We start from the raw sequence: 17,677 nt of genomic DNA, 5'->3' as shown, positions 1-17,677 counted from the left end.
GGCAACGTCCTTGCCGGAGTGGATACACCGGTTCCCGTCAGATCACCGAAGATAAGCGCTGTCGGGCGTGGCCGGCATTTGGATGGGTGACCATCCGGGCCGCCACGTGCTGTTGTCATTTTCCGGGGTGCACTCATCCTCGTGATGCCAATTGAGGAGCTACTCGATCGAATAGCAGCGGCTCCGGTCAAAGAAAAGCACCATAACGACCGGGAGAGCGGTGTGCTGACCACACCCCCCTCCTATCCGCATCCTCACCTGAGGATGATACGGCGGTCGGATGGTCCCAATGGGCCACTTGTGGTCTGAAGATGGAGTGCTTTTTTTAAACATCCGTATGTCCACTGTTTCCGATGTGATAGTAAAGTGGAAACGTGAAGGGACATGTACAGCGTGAAGGGACACGTACAGCACAAAAGCGTACAGGCCGACCTAGTCTGTTGACTGACAGAGACCGCTGGCAGTTGGAGAGGGTCGTAATGCGTAATAGGCAGACATCTATCCAGACCATCACACAGGAATGCCAAACTGCATCGGGATCCACTGCAAGTACTATGACAGTTAGGTGGGAGGTGACAAAACTTGGATTTCATTGTCGAGCAGCTGCTCATAAGCCACACATCACGCCGGTAAATGTCAAACGACACCTCGCTTGGTGTAAGAAACGTAAACATTGGACGATTGAACAGAGGAAAAATGTTGTGTGGAGCGACGAATCACGGGACACAATGTAGCGATCCGATGGCAGGGTGTGGGTACGGCAAATAAGTGAACGTCATATGCCGGCGTGTGTAGTGCTAACAGTAAAATTCGGAGGCGGTGGTGTTTTTCATGGAGGAGGCTTGCACCCCTTGTTCTTTTGCGTGGCACTGTCACAGCACTGGCCTACACTGAATTTTTAAGCACCTTCTTGCTTCCCACTGTTGAAAGCAATTCGAGGATGGCCTGCACAGAGTCCTGAATCCTATAGAACACCTTTGGGATGTTTTGGAACGCCGACTTCGTGCCGAGCCACATCGACCCACATCGATACCTCTCCTCAGTGCAGCACTCCATGAAGAATGGGCTGCCATTCCCCAAGAAATCTTCAAACACCGGACAGAACGTATGCCTGCTCGAGTGGAAGCTGTCATCAAGGCTAAGAGTGGGCCAAAACCATAGTGAGTTCCAGCATTACCAATGGAGGGCGCCACGAACTTGTAAATCATTATCAGCCAGGTGTCCGGATACTTTTGGTAACATAGTGTATAATAATAAATCCAGTAGTGGGAGATGGTTGTCTTATATCCCTTATAAACCAAAGATACAACAGCTTGCAATCAAGGTTGCGTTTGCAATAAGAATAAATAAGGCTCAAGGTCAGAGATAGAGTGGAAAAGGAGTTAGACAGATATGGAGTGAGGAAATGGACATAGAGAAGGGAAGGATGAAAGGGACAGAGAGACAGGGAGAAGAAAAGAGAAACAGGGGGAGAAGGTTACTGACAGAGAGAGCAGAAGGAGGAGGAGATGAACAAAGAGAGGGAGTGGAACGAGATTAGCTCATTTATTCAATTCCCAAACATACTTAGCAGCTGTGAAGCAATGTCAGGTTTGCTAGTAAAAGACCATTACGATAAATTCCAGGTAGATTGTGAAATACATAATCATGACACAAGTTACAATTAAGACACACACAGACTTCCCAGACATATACAAATTATTGCGTCACAATAAATTTCCAGCTCATGCAAAAAGAAGAATTTTGAACCCCCATACATATAAAAACAAAGAAAAAGCATAGTTTATAAGCCGCTCTTTAAAGTTATAGTCTGCTATAGAATAATATGTGAAATCCTAGTTACAATGTACATATCAGAAGACGAGGATATTTCTTTTGGGAGCATCCACTTCTTTTTTCACACACACACACACACATATATATATATATATATATATATATATATATATATATATATATATATAATAGAGGGAAACATTCCACACAGGAAAAATATATCTATGTGTGTATGATTGTGTTTGTTTGTGTGTCTATCGACCTGCCAGCGCTTTCGTATGGTAAGTCACATCATCTTTGTATATATATATATATATATATATATATATATATATATATATATATATAAAAACAAAGATGAGGTGACTTACCGAACAAAAGCGCTGGCAGGTCGATAGACACACAAACTATATATATATATATATATATATATATATATATATATATATATATATATATACAGCAGTCCGGAATACTTATGATTATACATTAACAGCATCTAAAATAGGATACCTGAAACATCGGCAGTTGCCTCTGAAGCTGCAGCTTTAATGGGAACAATGGTTTACAAACACCTGATTACCTTCTTGAGAATTATTTTATATCAGAGGGGTTGGGGGAGGAATATTTGCTCGGTAATGTGAGGAGTGTGTTGATACCAACAATAATGGGTCGTTCTATGTATACAACACAAAAGATAAACATTTTCAGGTTAAAGATGCTACATTCAGTGATGAAAAACTACCAATCTTTAGAGGTATATGTCAACTCTAGGGAAAATTGCAGATCTACAAAGTTTGTAAACTGAAATTTACACATATGTGTCAAGATAAGGTTCTAGTATAGATAAAGCAATGGAACTTATGTCACTAGAAAATAAATTTGTAGTCTTTACATTAGATGCACACCAAGCTCAAACTGTTAAAGGAAATGGCGAGATGCCACGAGTAATGAATCTAATGATCAGGACCACTACATCAGTACTGTGTGGTATAAGTTGAGAATTTGAGTCTGGCGGGAGGCGTGGTAGGGTAGTCCATGCAGATGTGGTGACCAGCGCATCCGGATAGCGTCGTGGTCAGCACATCTGCTTAGTAAGCGGTAGACGCAGGTTCGAATCCTGGTTTGGCACAAATTTTCACCTTGCCCCGTTGACATAAATCAGTGCCTATTGGCAGCTAATGTCTTTATCTCCTTTGTGTCTTGAAACTGTTATTTGATATCCATACAGACTTGCGTGTTTTTCTATGGAGGCCACCTAGGAACAATTCAGTGAAATGAACAAAGGTTACACGACGATAACATCCCTGTAATGGACTGGCCTGCACAGAGTCCTGACCCGAATCTTATAGAACACATTTGGGATGTTTTGGAACGCCGACTTCGTGCCAGGCCTCACCGACCGACATCGATACCTCTCCTCAGTGCAGCACTCCGTGAAGAATGGGCTGCCATTCCCCAAGAAACCTTCCAGCACCTGATTGAACGTATGGGTGCGAGAGTGGAAGCAGTCATCAAGGCGAAGGATGGGCCAACACTCATATTCAGACAGATGTTCGGATGGTTTTGATCACGTAGTTTACTTGCTATACTTGCCCATCAGGACATTAAGTGAGATGAAAAAAGTGGTTATGGCGACACGTTATCATGAGAGTTTGGCAAATGGTAATCAACAGCGTGTTTACTGTTGTGAATGTTGGTGTAAATGGAAGGAAGCTGGGACGAACTCGGATCTGAATACTTTTGATGAGTGAAGTTGCTGAACCTACAAGGTGTGTTCAAAACGGAACCGAACTTTTGAAACAGCGCGCCAACCAGCTGACAGAGCGGACTGTGGCTATTCAGTGCACCTAGCGGCAGGTTTAGATAACAGACTGCCATTTGCCTCGTGTCGCTCGTACAATCAGTGAGCGAACCACAGCTGCTGAAGTAAGCATGTGTACAGTCTGCTCGTCGGATTAGTGCAATGAAGGAGCTTGAAGAGCAGTGAGTGTGTTTGTGTGTGTGTGTGTGTGTGTGTGTGTGTGTGTGTGTGTGTGTGTGCGTACGTGCGAGTGTGTGTGTGAAATTCTGCTACAAACTTGGCAAAACTTCCACAAAGATGTCTCAAACGCTTAGCCAATCATATGCGGGTGACTGTATGAGTCGCACGCAGTGCTGTGAGTGGTTCAAACGTTTCCAATAAGGCAGAATGTCTATCTGTGACGATTCCAAGTCTGGACGTCCTTCCACATCAGCTGATGAAGGCCATGTGGATAGCGTTCGTGGTGTAACTCGCGGAAATAGTCATTTAACTGTTCGGAAAGTTACTGTGGAGGTGGGTATCAGCGTAAGATTGTGCCATCAAATTCTGAGTGAAAAACTTGAGATGCGTCAGTGCAAAAGTCGTACCTCACTTTCTAGACTGAAGTTCAGAAATTCACCCTTGCTGAAACGTGCCAGGAATTACACTACTGGCCATTAAAATTGCTACACCAAGAAGAAATGCAGATGATAAACGGGTATTCATTGAACAAATATATTGTACTAGAACTGACATGTAATTACATTTTCCCTCAGTTTGGGTGCATAGATCCTGAGAAATCAGTACCCAGAAAAAAAAACACCCCTGCCCGTAATAACGGCCTTGATACGCCTGGGCATTGAGTCAAACAGAACTTCGATGGCGTGTACACGTACAGCTGCCCATGCAGCTTCAACACGATACTACAGTTCATCAAGAGTAGTGACTGGCGTATTGTGACCAGCCAGTTGCTCCGCCACCATTGACCAGACGTTTTCAACTGGTGAGAGATCTGGAGAATGCGTTGGCCATGGCAGCAGTCGAACATTTTATGTATCCACAAAGGTCCGTACAGGACCTGCAACATGCGGTCGTGCATTATACTGCTGAACTGTAGAGTTTCGCAGGGATGGAATGAAGGGTAGAGCCACGGGTCGTAACACATCTGAAATGTAACGTGCCGTCAATGCGAACAAGAGGTGACCGAGACGTATAACCAATGGCACTCCATACCATCACGCCGGGTGATACGTCAGTATGTCGATGACGAATACACGCTTCCAATGTGCGTTCACCGCGATGTCACCAAACACGGATGCGACCATCACGATGCTGTAAACAGAACCTGGATTCGACCGAAAAAATGACTTTTGCCATTCGTGCACCCAGATTCGTCGTTGAGTACACCATCGCAGGCGCTCCTGTCTGTGTTGTTGCGTCAAGTGTAACCACAGCCACGGTCTCCGAGCTGATAGTCCATGCTGCTGCAAACGTCGTGGAACTGTTCGTGCAGATGGTTGTTGTCTTGCAAACGTCCCCATCTGTTGACTCGGGGATCGAGACGTGGCTGCACGATCCGTTACAGCCATGAGGATAAGATGCCTGTCATCTAGACTGCTAGTGTTACGAGGCCGTTGGGATCCAGCACGGCGTTCCGTATTACCCTCCTGAACCCACCGATTCCATATTCTGCTAACAGTCATTGGATCTCGACCAACGCGAGCAGCAGTGTCCCGATACGATAAACCGCAATCGCGATAGGCTACAATCCGACCTTTATCAAAGTCGGAAACGTGATGGTGCGCATTTCTCCTCCTTATACCAGGCATCACAACAACGTTTCACCAGGCAACGCCGGTCAGGTGCTGTTTATGACAAATCGATTGGAAAATTTCCTCATGTCGGCACGTTGTAGGTGTCGCCACCGGCGCCAACCTTGTGTGAATGTTCTGAAAAGCTAATCATTTGCATATCACAGCATCGTCTTCCTGTCGGTTATATTTCGCGTCTGTAGCACGTCATGTTCGTGGTGTAGCAATTTTAATGGCCAGTAGTGTACTTGCCACTGTTAACGACAATGAAAACTTTCTTAAGAACATCATAAAAGGCGATGAGATGTAGGTGTGTGGGTCATGATACTGAAAAGAAGATCCAGTCGTCGGAGTGGATGGACAAAGGGTCACCTCATCCCAAAAAAAGCATGCATTACCCATCATGAACTTGTACCACGTGGTCAGATTGTAAACAAAGAAGTCTACCAGAGAATCCTAGTGCACATGAGGGACACTGTGCACAGGAGGAGGCCTGAACTGTGGGAAAACCAGAGTTGGATGTTGCATCATGACAGAGAGCCAGCTCATGTGTCACTCTCTGTCTGCAGCTACCTGGCAAAACACCACATTCCCGTTGAGCTCCATCCACCGCATTCTCTGGACCTAGCCCCAGCACATTTTTCGTTCGGTTTCTTTTTCAGAACACCTAGTATAGCCGATGACGACAGTTTGATTGAGAGACGCCTTGGAACTTGTATGCAGAACAACAACGAAGCACTGAATTAATTTGGACCTATGCTCCAAAACATTCGAAAGGGTGCAAATGTCGTGAAAATTGCTAATATTCGGGTGTGCCTCATTTTTAACGTCGGTGTCAATGGTGTCCTGCATAACGTTGTTGGCTCCACGGCTTGTTCATCCACCACAGAAAGGGACGAGAAACACCTAAATCGTTGAGAGCCGCACTCGTTCCAGAGCAGAGTCGGATTGCAGCTGGACAGCCCACGCTTTAGAAAATCAGATCTCCGAGGAACACAGGTTGGTCTACTGTGTGGCCCAGGAACAGCAGATTAATGGTAAATTGAAAAAAAATTTTAAGTTGCAGTGATGAGCCAAAACGTTATGACCACTGCCCAGCGCGACAATGGATGCCGTCTGGTGGCGTTATTGGTGCACAGACACGGATGGGGGAACACCCTAGCCAATATATGGGATGCAAATGGGAAAATCCAATGAAGTAACTGACTTCAGAGAAGGACAGATTATTACTACCCAGAGCCTGTGCAAAGTATCTCGAAAGCGTCGCAACTGGTCGAATGTTCACGTGCTACTGTCGTAAGCGTCTACAGAGAAAGGTAGAAGGAAAGTGAAAATACCACTATGCATTAAATGATTGGACGTCAACGAATCTTCACACAATGTGGCGTTCAGAGGCTTGTCTGCTCTGTTAGATAGGTTAGATGGTGATCTGTAGCATCTCTGATGAAAGAGCACAATGCAGGTGCGCACACAAGTGTTTTGGAGCACACTGCTCGGCGTGTATTGTTGAACATGAAGCTCCAGAGCAGAGAACCTATGTGTGTTCACATGTTTACCCAAAGACATCGTCAATTACGATTGCAGTTGGCACGGTATCATCGAGATTCGCCTGTCGATCAATGGAAATGTGTGGGCTCTTCGGGTGAACCACATTTATGCTATACTAGGGGGATGGTACCAACGGCCTTGTCGCAGTGGTAACACCAGTTCCCGCCAGGTCACCGAAATTAAGCACTGTCGATCTGGGATAGCACTTGGATGGGAGCAATATACTGCTTGACTCCTCGATGAAGGTATGTTCTCTAAACTTCAACAAAAGCTCGTACCGAGCTACTGAGCGTCTCTCTTGCAGAGTCTTCCACTGGAGTTTATCTATCATCTCCGTAACGCTTTCGCGATTACTAAATGATTCTGTAAGGAAGTGCGCTACTCTCCGTTGGATCTTCTCTATCTCTTCTATCAACCCTATCTGGTATGGATCCCACACCGGTGAGCAGTATTCAAGCAGTGGACGAACAAGTGTACTGTAACCTACTTCCTTTGATTTCGGACTGCATTTCCTTAGGATTCTTCCAATGAATCTCAGTCTGGCATCTGCTTTACCGACGATCAACATTATATGATCATTCCATTTTAAATCACTCCTAATGCGTACTCCCAGATAATTTATGGAATTAATTGCTTCCAGTTGCCGACCTGCTATATAGTAGCTAAATGATAAAGGATCTTTCTTTCTGTGTATTCGCAGCACAATACACTTCTCTACATTGAGATTCAATTGTCATTCCCTGTACCATGCGTCAATGCGTTGCACATCCTCCTGCATTTCAGTACAATTTTCCATTGTTACTACCTTTTGATATACTACAGCATCATCTGCAAAAAGCCTCAGTGAACTTCCGATGTTTTCCACAAGGTCATTTATATATATCGTGAATAGCAACGGTCCTAGGACACTCCCCTGCGGCACACCTGAAATCACTCTTACTTCGGAAGACTTCTCTCCATGTTGCTAATATTGTAGGGTAAGCAACTTTCAGTGGTGGTAGTATGGACCAAGACAAGAAAAAATATCTAGTAAATATGCGTTCTCAAATGCATACCTGAGCAGCCACAAACACTTGTTCAATAGAGGACTTTGCAGTTCACATTAGCGAAGATGCTCACAGCTCTTAAGGTATGCATCCTAAAGCCTGTGTGTCCTAGATATTTTTTCTTGTCCTGGTCCATACTACCATCTCCGTAGATTGCCTGCCCTACAATCTTACCAACAACAGAACCAGTTGTAACTGGGCTGCTTCTGTGTTGGCAGCGCTGTGTAGCGCTTTGCATTGGATCTCTGACTGCGCTTTCTTTGTAAGAGACTCTGTGGCGGGTTGGACCCGTTGTTGGAAGTTAATCGCAAGTAGTGTTGGGCAGTTGGAAGTTAGTCGCCAGCATTGATGGAAGTACTGTTGGGCAGTTGGAGGTGAACAGCCAGCAGTGATGGATGTTAGGCGTGGGAAGTTAGCATAGGTGGAGGGCAGAGATCTGAAGCGTTAGCGTAGGCTAACGATCTGTATGCATTCGACTTGGAGATTGAATGATATTCATGGTCATACAGGGTGAGTCACCTAACGTTACCGCTGGATATATTTCCTAAACCACATCAAATACTGACGAACCGATTCCACAGACCGAACGTGAGGAGAGGGGCTAGTGTAATTGTTTAATACAAACCATACAAAAATGCACGGAAGTATGTTTTTTAACACAAACCTGCGTTTTTTTAAATGGAACCACGTTAGTTTTGTTAGCACATCTGAACATATAGACAAATACGTAATGAGTGCCGTTTGTTGCATTGTAAAATGTTAATTACATTCGGAGATATTGTAACCTAAAGTTGACGCTTGAAACCTCCGACGTTCAGTTACGTGTTGTAACAAACACGGGCCACGGTCGGCGAGCAGTGTCATGCGCATACTGCATCGTCACCGCTTTCACCCGTTTCGTGTGCCGCTACATCAGCAATTACATGGTGATGACTTTAATCATCGAGTGCAGTTCTGTCAATGGGCATTAACAGAGAATGCGTTGCAGTTCTACCTGTTTACCGATGAAGCGGGTTTCACAAACCACGGGGCAGTGAATCTACGGAACATGCATTACTGGTCCGTGGACAATCCTCGCTGGCTCAGACACGTAGAGCGACAGCGACCGTGGACTGTAAATGTATGGTGCGGAATCATTGGCGACCACCTCATTGGTCCTCACTTCATTGCAGGGGCCCAAACAGCTGCAACATACATCGCGTTTCTACAGAATGATCTGCCAACGTTGCTCGAAAATGTCCCACTGGAAACGCGTCGACGTATGTGGTATCAGCATGATGGTGCACCTGCACATTCCACAATTAACACTAGGCTGACCCGTGACAGGATATTCGACGGGCGTTTCATAGGACGTGGAGGACGCATAAATTGGCCAGCCCGTTCTCCTGATCTTACACCTCTGGACTTCTTTCTGTGCGGTACGTTAAAGGAGAATGTGTACCGTGATGTGCCTACAACCCCAGAGGATATGAAACAACGTATTGTGGCAGCCTGCGGCGACATTACACCAGATGTACTGCGGCGTGTACGACATTCATTACGCCTGAGATTGCAATTGTGTGCAGCAAATGATGGCCACCACATTGAACATCTATTGGCCTGACATGTCGAGCCACACACTATTCCACTCCGTAATTGAAAACGGAAACCACGTGTGTACGTGTACCTCACCCCTCATGGTAATGTACATGTGCGTCAGTGAAAGAGACCATTAAAAAGGTGTTAGCATGTGGACGTAATGTGCTGTTCCAGTCTCTTCTGTACCTAAGGTCCATCACCGTTCCCTTTGGATCCCTACGTAATTCGGTGCTCTTCGATACACACTATCGAACAGCGGAGGAGTGGTACTCGAGCGTCAACTTTAGGTTACAATATCTCCGGATGTAATTAACGTTTTACAATGCAAAAACGGCACTGATTACGTATTTGTTTATATGTTCAGATGTGCTAACAAAACTAACGGGGTTCCATTTAAAAAAACGTAGGTTTGTGTTAAAAAACATACTTCCGTGCATTTTTTTATGGCTTGTATTAACCCTTCTCCTCACGTTCGGTCTGTGGAATCGATTCGTCAGTATTTGATGTGGTTTACGAAATATATCCAGCGGTAATGTTAGGTGACTCACCCTGTATGCCTTTGTACTAGATGTCAATGACGATTTATATTCGTGTCTGAACTGGATGTCACATTATTAAGGTACGAAAAATACATTATTTGGTTCGCAACAAAATCTTTCCTTTTGCTAACCGCATGCCTATTAGTAGTTAGTGGCTTTAGTAGTTAGAATCTTTTTATTTAGCTGGCAGTATTGACGCTCGCTGTATTGCAGTAGTTCGCGTAATGAAGATTTTTGTGAGGTAAGTGCTTAATGGGATGTATAAGTTATTGTTAGGATTTCTTTTTAGTCAGGGCCATTCTTTGGAATTAATTATTTGAAGTCAGTTTTTTTGAGTAGTCAGATTGCGTTGCGCTAGGATATTATGGGTCTCAGTCATTCATCAATTTAAGTAAAGCCACACTCATTTAAATAAAGAAGTTTCACAGTATATCTATCCCATAGCCAGAGGTATCAGAACGGTTTTCGCTTATAACTTTCAACTCGCTCGTTCGGGTTCAGGGATCCTTTCCTCAAATTCTACTTTTGTATCATCCTAGAAAGTGTTTTTAACGTCATCACGCAGTTATCTTGTACATATACGTACATTTACCGGTACCAGCGCTAGTAACTTTGACACTCTGTAGCATTGATGGATGACGTTTCTGCACAATGACTCTCGAGTAAAACTTGATCTACTAAGTACCCTCTACATTCTCTATAAATGTATGAAATGTATAAGACGACTTGTGAAACACCCTGTAAACAGTTCATCTACCCCCTGGAATCGAGAATCTCAATGATTTTTTTTCTTGTTATCGACACTGATGCTGGCCAGGTGTCTGTTCTGGGAATTCCACGATTTTCCAGAATGTTTTAACTTTTAAGTCGGATAACAGTGGCAAAGGGAATATTTTAGCTGTGTGAAGCAATTTCAATGATTTGCTGATCCACATAATGCTTCCCATGGAGTGCATCCTTCATTGGGCCCAACAGATGGAAGTTGTAAATTGGAGATGCGGGCTGGAGGGTTGATGAGGAAACCAGTCCAATGAAGTTTTTTGTCAGCTCCAATCGGGTGTGCCTTACTGTTTAGCCACTCGTGCACGGCAGACCACATACAGGGTCTTTCAAAAATGACCGGTATATTTGAAACGGCAATAAAAACTAAACGAGCAGCGATAGAAATACACCGTTTGTTGCAATATGCTTGGGACAACAGTACATTTTCAGGCGGACAAACTTTCGAAATTACAGTAGTTACAATTTTCAACAACAGATGGCGCTGCAAGTGATGTGAAAGATATAGAAGACAACGCAGTCTGTGGGTGCGCCATTCTGTACGTCGTCTTTCTGCTGTAAGCGTGTGCTGTTCACAACGTGCAAGTGTGCTGTAGACAACATGGTTTATTCCTTAGAACAGAGGATTTTTCTGGTGTTGGAATTCCACCGCCTAGAACACAGTGTTGTTGCAACAAGACGAAGTTTTCAACGGAGGTTTAATGTAACCAAAGGACCGAAAAGCGATACAATAAAGGATCTGTTTGAAAAATTTCAACGGACTGGGAACGTGACGGATGAACGTGCTGGAAAGGTAGGGCGACCGCGTACGGCAACCACAGAGGGCAACGCGCAGCTAGTGCAGCAGGTGATCCAACAGCGGCCTCGGGTTTCCGTTCGCCGTGTTGCAGCTGCGGTCCAAATGACGCCAACGTCCACGTATCGTCTCATGCGCCAGAGTTTACACCTCTATCCATACAAAATTCAAACGCGGCAACCCCTCAGCGCCGCTACCATTGCTGCACGAGAGACATTCGCTAACGATATAGTGCACAGGATTGATGACTGCGATATGCATGTGGGCAGCATTTGGTTTACTGACGAAGCTTATTTTTACCTGGATGGCTTCGTCAATAAACAGAACTGGCGCATATGGGGAACCGAAAAGCCCCATGTTGCAGTCCCATCGTCCCTGCGTCCTCAAAAAGTACTGGTCTGGGCCGCCATTTCTTCCAAAGGAATCATTGGCCCATTTTTCAGATCCGAAACGATTACTGCATCACGCTATCAGGACATTCTTCGTGAATTTGTGGCGGTACAAACTGCCTTAGACGACACTACGAACACCTCGTGGTTTATGCAAAATGGTGCCCGGCCACATCGCACGGCCGACGTCTTTAATTTCCTGAATGAATATTTCGATGATCGTGTGATTGCTTTGGGCTATCCGAAACATACAGGAGGCGGCGTGGATTGGCCTCCCTATTCGCCAGACATGAACCCCTGTGACTTCTTTCTGTGGGGACACTTGAAAGACCAGGTGTACCGCCAGAATCCAGAAACAATTGAACAGCTGAAGCAGTACATCTCATCTGCATGTGAAGCCATTCCGCCAGACACGTTGTCAAAGGTTTCGGGTAATTTCATTCAGAGACTACGCCATATTATTGCTACGCATGGTGGATATGTGGAAAATATCGTACTATAGAATTTCCCAGACCGCAGCGCCATCTTTTGCTGAAAATTGTAACTACTGTAATTTCGAAAGTTTGTCTGCCTGAAAATGTACTGTTGTCCCAAGCATATTGCAACAAACGGTGTATTTCTATCGCTGCTCGTTTAGTTTTTATTGCCGTTTCAAATATACCGGTCATTTTTGAAACACCCTGTACAAACTTCCAAATGTCGTCAACCATGCATGTACAGCTCGTATATCCAGTATGTATATTCCGGTACCGGTGAGATATTTTACTTGAAAGTGGCTTGCCCATTGTCGGTGGACAATTATGATATTGCAGTGTCTGTATGATTCTGAATCACAATGCACTGCAATAGCGTATTTATCCACCGACACTGGGCACGCCACTTTCAAGTTAAATGTCCCACCTGTACTGGAATATACGTACTAGATTTACCAGTTGTAGAAGCATGGTTGACGACAAAAAAAAATGGTTCAAATGGCTCTGACCACTTGGGACTTAACATCTGAGGTCACCAGTCCCCGAGAACTTAGAACTACTTAAACCTAACTAGCCTAAGGACATCACACACATCCATGCCCGAGGCAGGATTCGAACCTGCGACCGTAGCAGTCCCGCGGTTCCGGACTGAAGCGCCTAGAACCGCATGGCCACCTAGGCAGGCGGAAATTTGTGGTAAGGTCTTATGGGACCAAACTGCTGAGGTCATCGGTCCCTAAGCTTACTAACTACGTAATCTAACTTAAACTAACTTACGCTAAGGACGACGCACACACCCATGCCCGAGGGAGAACTCGAACCTCCGACGGGGGGAATCAGTCGAGCTGCGTAAGGGTTTCGTTAATTCTGAAGTACAATGATAATTATGAAATTAACCTAAATCTTATATTTTAAATTCAAATTCGCACTTTCCATAAATCTGATTAACTGGAGCACCAATCCCAACAAAGCAAGCGTGAGGCGTAATCCCAATGCCTATGTGGAGGTATTTAAACTAAATAATCTCATACCTACATATACATCTACATATATACTCCGCTAGCCACCAAGCGGTGTGTGGCGGAGGGCACAATTCGCGCCAAAGTCATATTTCCCCCACCCCTCTGTTCCACCCGCGGATCGCGAGAGGGAAAAACGACTGTCTGAACGCCTCAGTACGAGCTCTAATTTCCTTTATCCTTGAATGGTAATCATTGTGCTGTCTGAAAGTTGGTGGTAATAATATATGCTCTACATCCTCGGTGAAGATCGGATTTCGGAATTTAGTGAGCAGCCCCTTCTGCTTAGCGCGCCGTCTATCTGCAAGTGTGTCCCACTTCAAGCTTTCTATCAGTTTTGTAACGCTCTCGCGATGGCTACATGTACCAGTCACGAATCTTTCCGCTCCTCTTTGGGCCTTCTCAATCTTCTGAATCAGACCAACTGGTAAGGGTCCCATAGAGACGAACAATAAGACTGGACGAACTAACGTATTGTAAGCTATTTCCTTTGTTGAAAGACTGCATCGCTTCAGGATTCTACCAATAAACCGCAATCTTAGAGTTCGCCTTACCCGTTACTTGTGTAATCTGATCATTCCATTTGAGATCATTTCGAATAATCACACCCAGATACTTGAGGGACGTTACCGCTTCCAAAGACTTGGCATTTATTTTCTACTCGTGCAATTAATAGGGATTTTCGCCTTGTTATACACAGTATGTCACACTTACTAATATTGAGAGATAACTGCCAGTCATTACATCACGCATTTATTTTCTGCAGTTCCTCACTGATTTGTTCACAACTTTCGTGTGATACTACTTTCCTGTAGACTACAGCATCATCGGCAAACAGTCTAAGGCCGCTGTCAATATCATCAACCAGATCGTTTATGTAAATCGCAGCGGTTCTAGGCGCTACAGTCTGGAGCCGAGCGACCGCTACGGTCGCAGGTTCAAATCCTGCCTCGGGCATGGATGTGTGTGATGTCCTTAGTTTATTTCGGTTTAATTAGTTCTAAGTTCTAGGCGACTGATGACCTCAGAAGTTAAGTCGCATAGTGCTCAGAGCCATTTGAACCATTTGTAAATCATAAAAAACAGAGCACCTATTACGCTGCCCTGGGGCACACCTGAAATTACGCTTGTTTCTGTTGAAGTCACCCCGTTCAGGACGACATGCTGCTCCCAGTCTGTTAGAAAACTTTCTATCCAACCGCATATGTCATCGGATAGGCCGTAAGCGACCACTTTTTGGAGCAAGCGCCAGTTCGCAACTGAGTCGAACGCCTTTCGAAAGTCGCGAAATATGGCATCAACCTGGGAGCCGGTATCTAGAGCCTGTTGTATATCATGCACAAAGAGGGCCAGCTGTGTCTCGCATGACCGCTGATTCCTAAAACCGTGCTGGTTTCTGCAGGTGAGCTTCTCAGAGTCTAGAAATGTCATTATGTCTGAACACAAAATACACTGCTGGCCATTAAAATTCCTATACCAAGAAGAAGTGCAGATGATAAACGGGTATTCATTGGACAAATATATTATACTAGAACTGACATGCGATTACATTTACTCGCAATTTGGGTGCATAGATCCTGAGAAATCAGTACCCACAACAACCACCTCTGGTCGTAATTACGGCCTTGATACGCCTGGGCATTGACTCAAACAGAGCTTGGATGGCGTGTACAGGTACAGCTGCCCATGCAGCTTCAACACTATACCACAGTTCACCAAGAGTAATGAGTGGCGTATTGTGACGAGCCAGTTGCTCGGCTACCATTGGCCAGACGTTTTCAATTGGTGAGACATCTGGAGAATGTGCTGGTCAGAGCAGCTGTCGAACATTTCCTGTATCCATAAAGGCCCGTGCAGGACCTGCTGAAATGTAGGGTTTTGCAGGGATCGAATGAAGGGTAGAGCCACGGGTCGTAACACATCTGAAATGTAACGTCCACTGTTCAAAGTGTCGTCAATGCGAACAAGAGGTGACCGAGACGTGTAACCAATGGCACCCAATACCATCACGCCGGGTGATACGCCAGTATGGCGATGACGAATACACGCTTCCAATGTGCGTTCATCGCGGTGTCGCCAAACACGGATGCGACTATCATGATACTGTAAACAGAACCTGGATTCGTCCGAAAAAATGACGTTTTGCCACTCGTGCACCCAGGTTCGCCGTTAAGTACACCATCGCAGGCGCTCCTGTCTGTGATGCAGCGTCAAGGGTAACCGCAGCCGGGGTCTCCGAGCTGATAGTCCATGCTGCTGCTTACGTCGTCGAACTGTTCGTGCAGATGGTTGTTGTCTTGCAAACGTCCCCATCTGTTGACTCAGGGATCGAGACGTGGCTGCACGATCCGTTACAGCCGTGCGGATAAGATGCCTGTCGTCTCGACTGCTAGTGATACGAGGCCGTTGGGATCCAGCACGGCGTTCCGTATTACACTCCTGAACCCACCGATTCCATATTCTGCTAACAGACGTTGGATCTCGACCAACGCGAGCAGCAATGTCGCGATACGGTAAACCACAATCGCGATAGGCTACAATCCGACCTTTATCAAAGTCGGAAACATGATGTTACGTATTTTTCCTCCTTACACGAGACATCACAACAACGTTTCACCAGGCAACGCCGGTCAACTGCTGTTTGTGTATGAGAAATCGGTTGGAAACGTTCCTCATATGAGCACATTGTAGGTGTCGCCACCTGCGCCAGCCTTGTGTGAATGCTCTGAGAAGCTAATCATTTGCATATCACAGCATCTTCTTCCTGTCGGTTAAATTTCACCTTTGTAGCACCTCATCTTCGTGGTGTACCAATTTTAATGGCCAGTAGTGCATGTTCAATGATTCTACAACATATCAGTCAGTTTTTCGATAAAAAAACATTTCTGCTAGCAGTAGATGGTCACAAACAATAGCTTCTTGGTATATCAAATTATTTTCATGTCAGGTAAGTCACTTCAAGAGCCTCGAGGTGATACATAAAGATTTATGTTTACATTTACATAGAAACGAGCTGTCATTTTTCAACTATTAATAAAATAACATGGAATGTCACTACTATTCTTCTATAGATAGGTGACAAAAGTCATGCGATATATCCTAATATCGTGTATGCGGTATCGATAGCAACGATGCCACGGCGTAGGTGCAAGTTCATAGGTTGGCACTACGAGACACCGACGGACGATAGCGCCCTCTAGCCGGCACGGTGGAGCTCTACGAGCGTCGCTCCGGATTCAGCCCATTAGATCAAGAGCAGACGGCCTGGAAACTTCGCTTCAACTTCAGAGGGCGTTGGCTCTCTATTGAGACGTTGTACTACTTACGACGGAACTAAGGCTTCGCACCTTAGTGCAAAGTTATGCAACCATTTATTAACTTGTTTTTGCCTGTAGTGTTGTTGTTGTGGTCTTCAGTCCTGAGACTGGTTTGATGCAGCTCTCCATGCTACCCTATCCTGTGCAAGCTTATTCATGTCCGAGTAACCACTGCAACCTACATCCTTTTCAAGCTGCTTAATGAGTTCATCTGTTGGTCTCCCTCTACGATTTTTACCCTCCACACTGCCCTCCAATGCTTAATTTGTGATCCCTTGATGCCACAGGACATGTCCTACCAACCGGTACCTTCTTCTAGTCAAGTTGTGCCACAAACTTCTCCCCAATCCTATTCAATACCTCCTCATTAGTTACGTGATCTACCCATCTAATCTTCAGCATTCTTCTGTAGCGCCACATTTCGAAAGCTTCTATTCTCTTCTTGTCCAAACTGTTTATCGTCCATGTTTCACTTCCATACATGGCTACACTCTATACAAATACTTGTCAGAAACGACTTCCTGACACTTAAATCTATACTCGATGTTAACAAATTTCTCTTCTTCAGAAACGATTTCCTTGCCACTGCCAGCCTACATTTTATATCCTCTCTACTTCGTCCTTTCAAGACGCTGTCCCCGTTCGACTGCTCTTCCAAGTCCTTTGCTGTCTCTGACAGAATTACAATGTCATCGGCGAACCTCAAAGTTTTTATTTCTTCTCCATGGATTTTTATTCCTACTCCGAATTTTTCTTTTATTTCCTTCACTGCTTGCTGAATATACAGATTGAATAATGTTGTGTCTAGGCAAGACAGCCTAG

General features: G+C 45.0%; 1 pseudogene; it reads left to right on the top strand.

Moving 5' to 3' along the window:
- On the top strand, positions 1-118 carry LOC124719288 (annotated as a pseudogene).
- Positions 119-17,677: the final 17,559 nt, after the last annotated feature.

This window comes from Schistocerca piceifrons, chromosome 10, assembly GCF_021461385.2.
Source record: "Schistocerca piceifrons isolate TAMUIC-IGC-003096 chromosome 10, iqSchPice1.1, whole genome shotgun sequence".
Lineage (NCBI taxonomy): Eukaryota > Metazoa > Arthropoda > Insecta > Orthoptera > Acrididae > Schistocerca > Schistocerca piceifrons.
The sequence above is the reverse complement of the archived record's forward strand: the minus strand, read 5'-3'. Positions and strand labels throughout refer to the sequence as shown.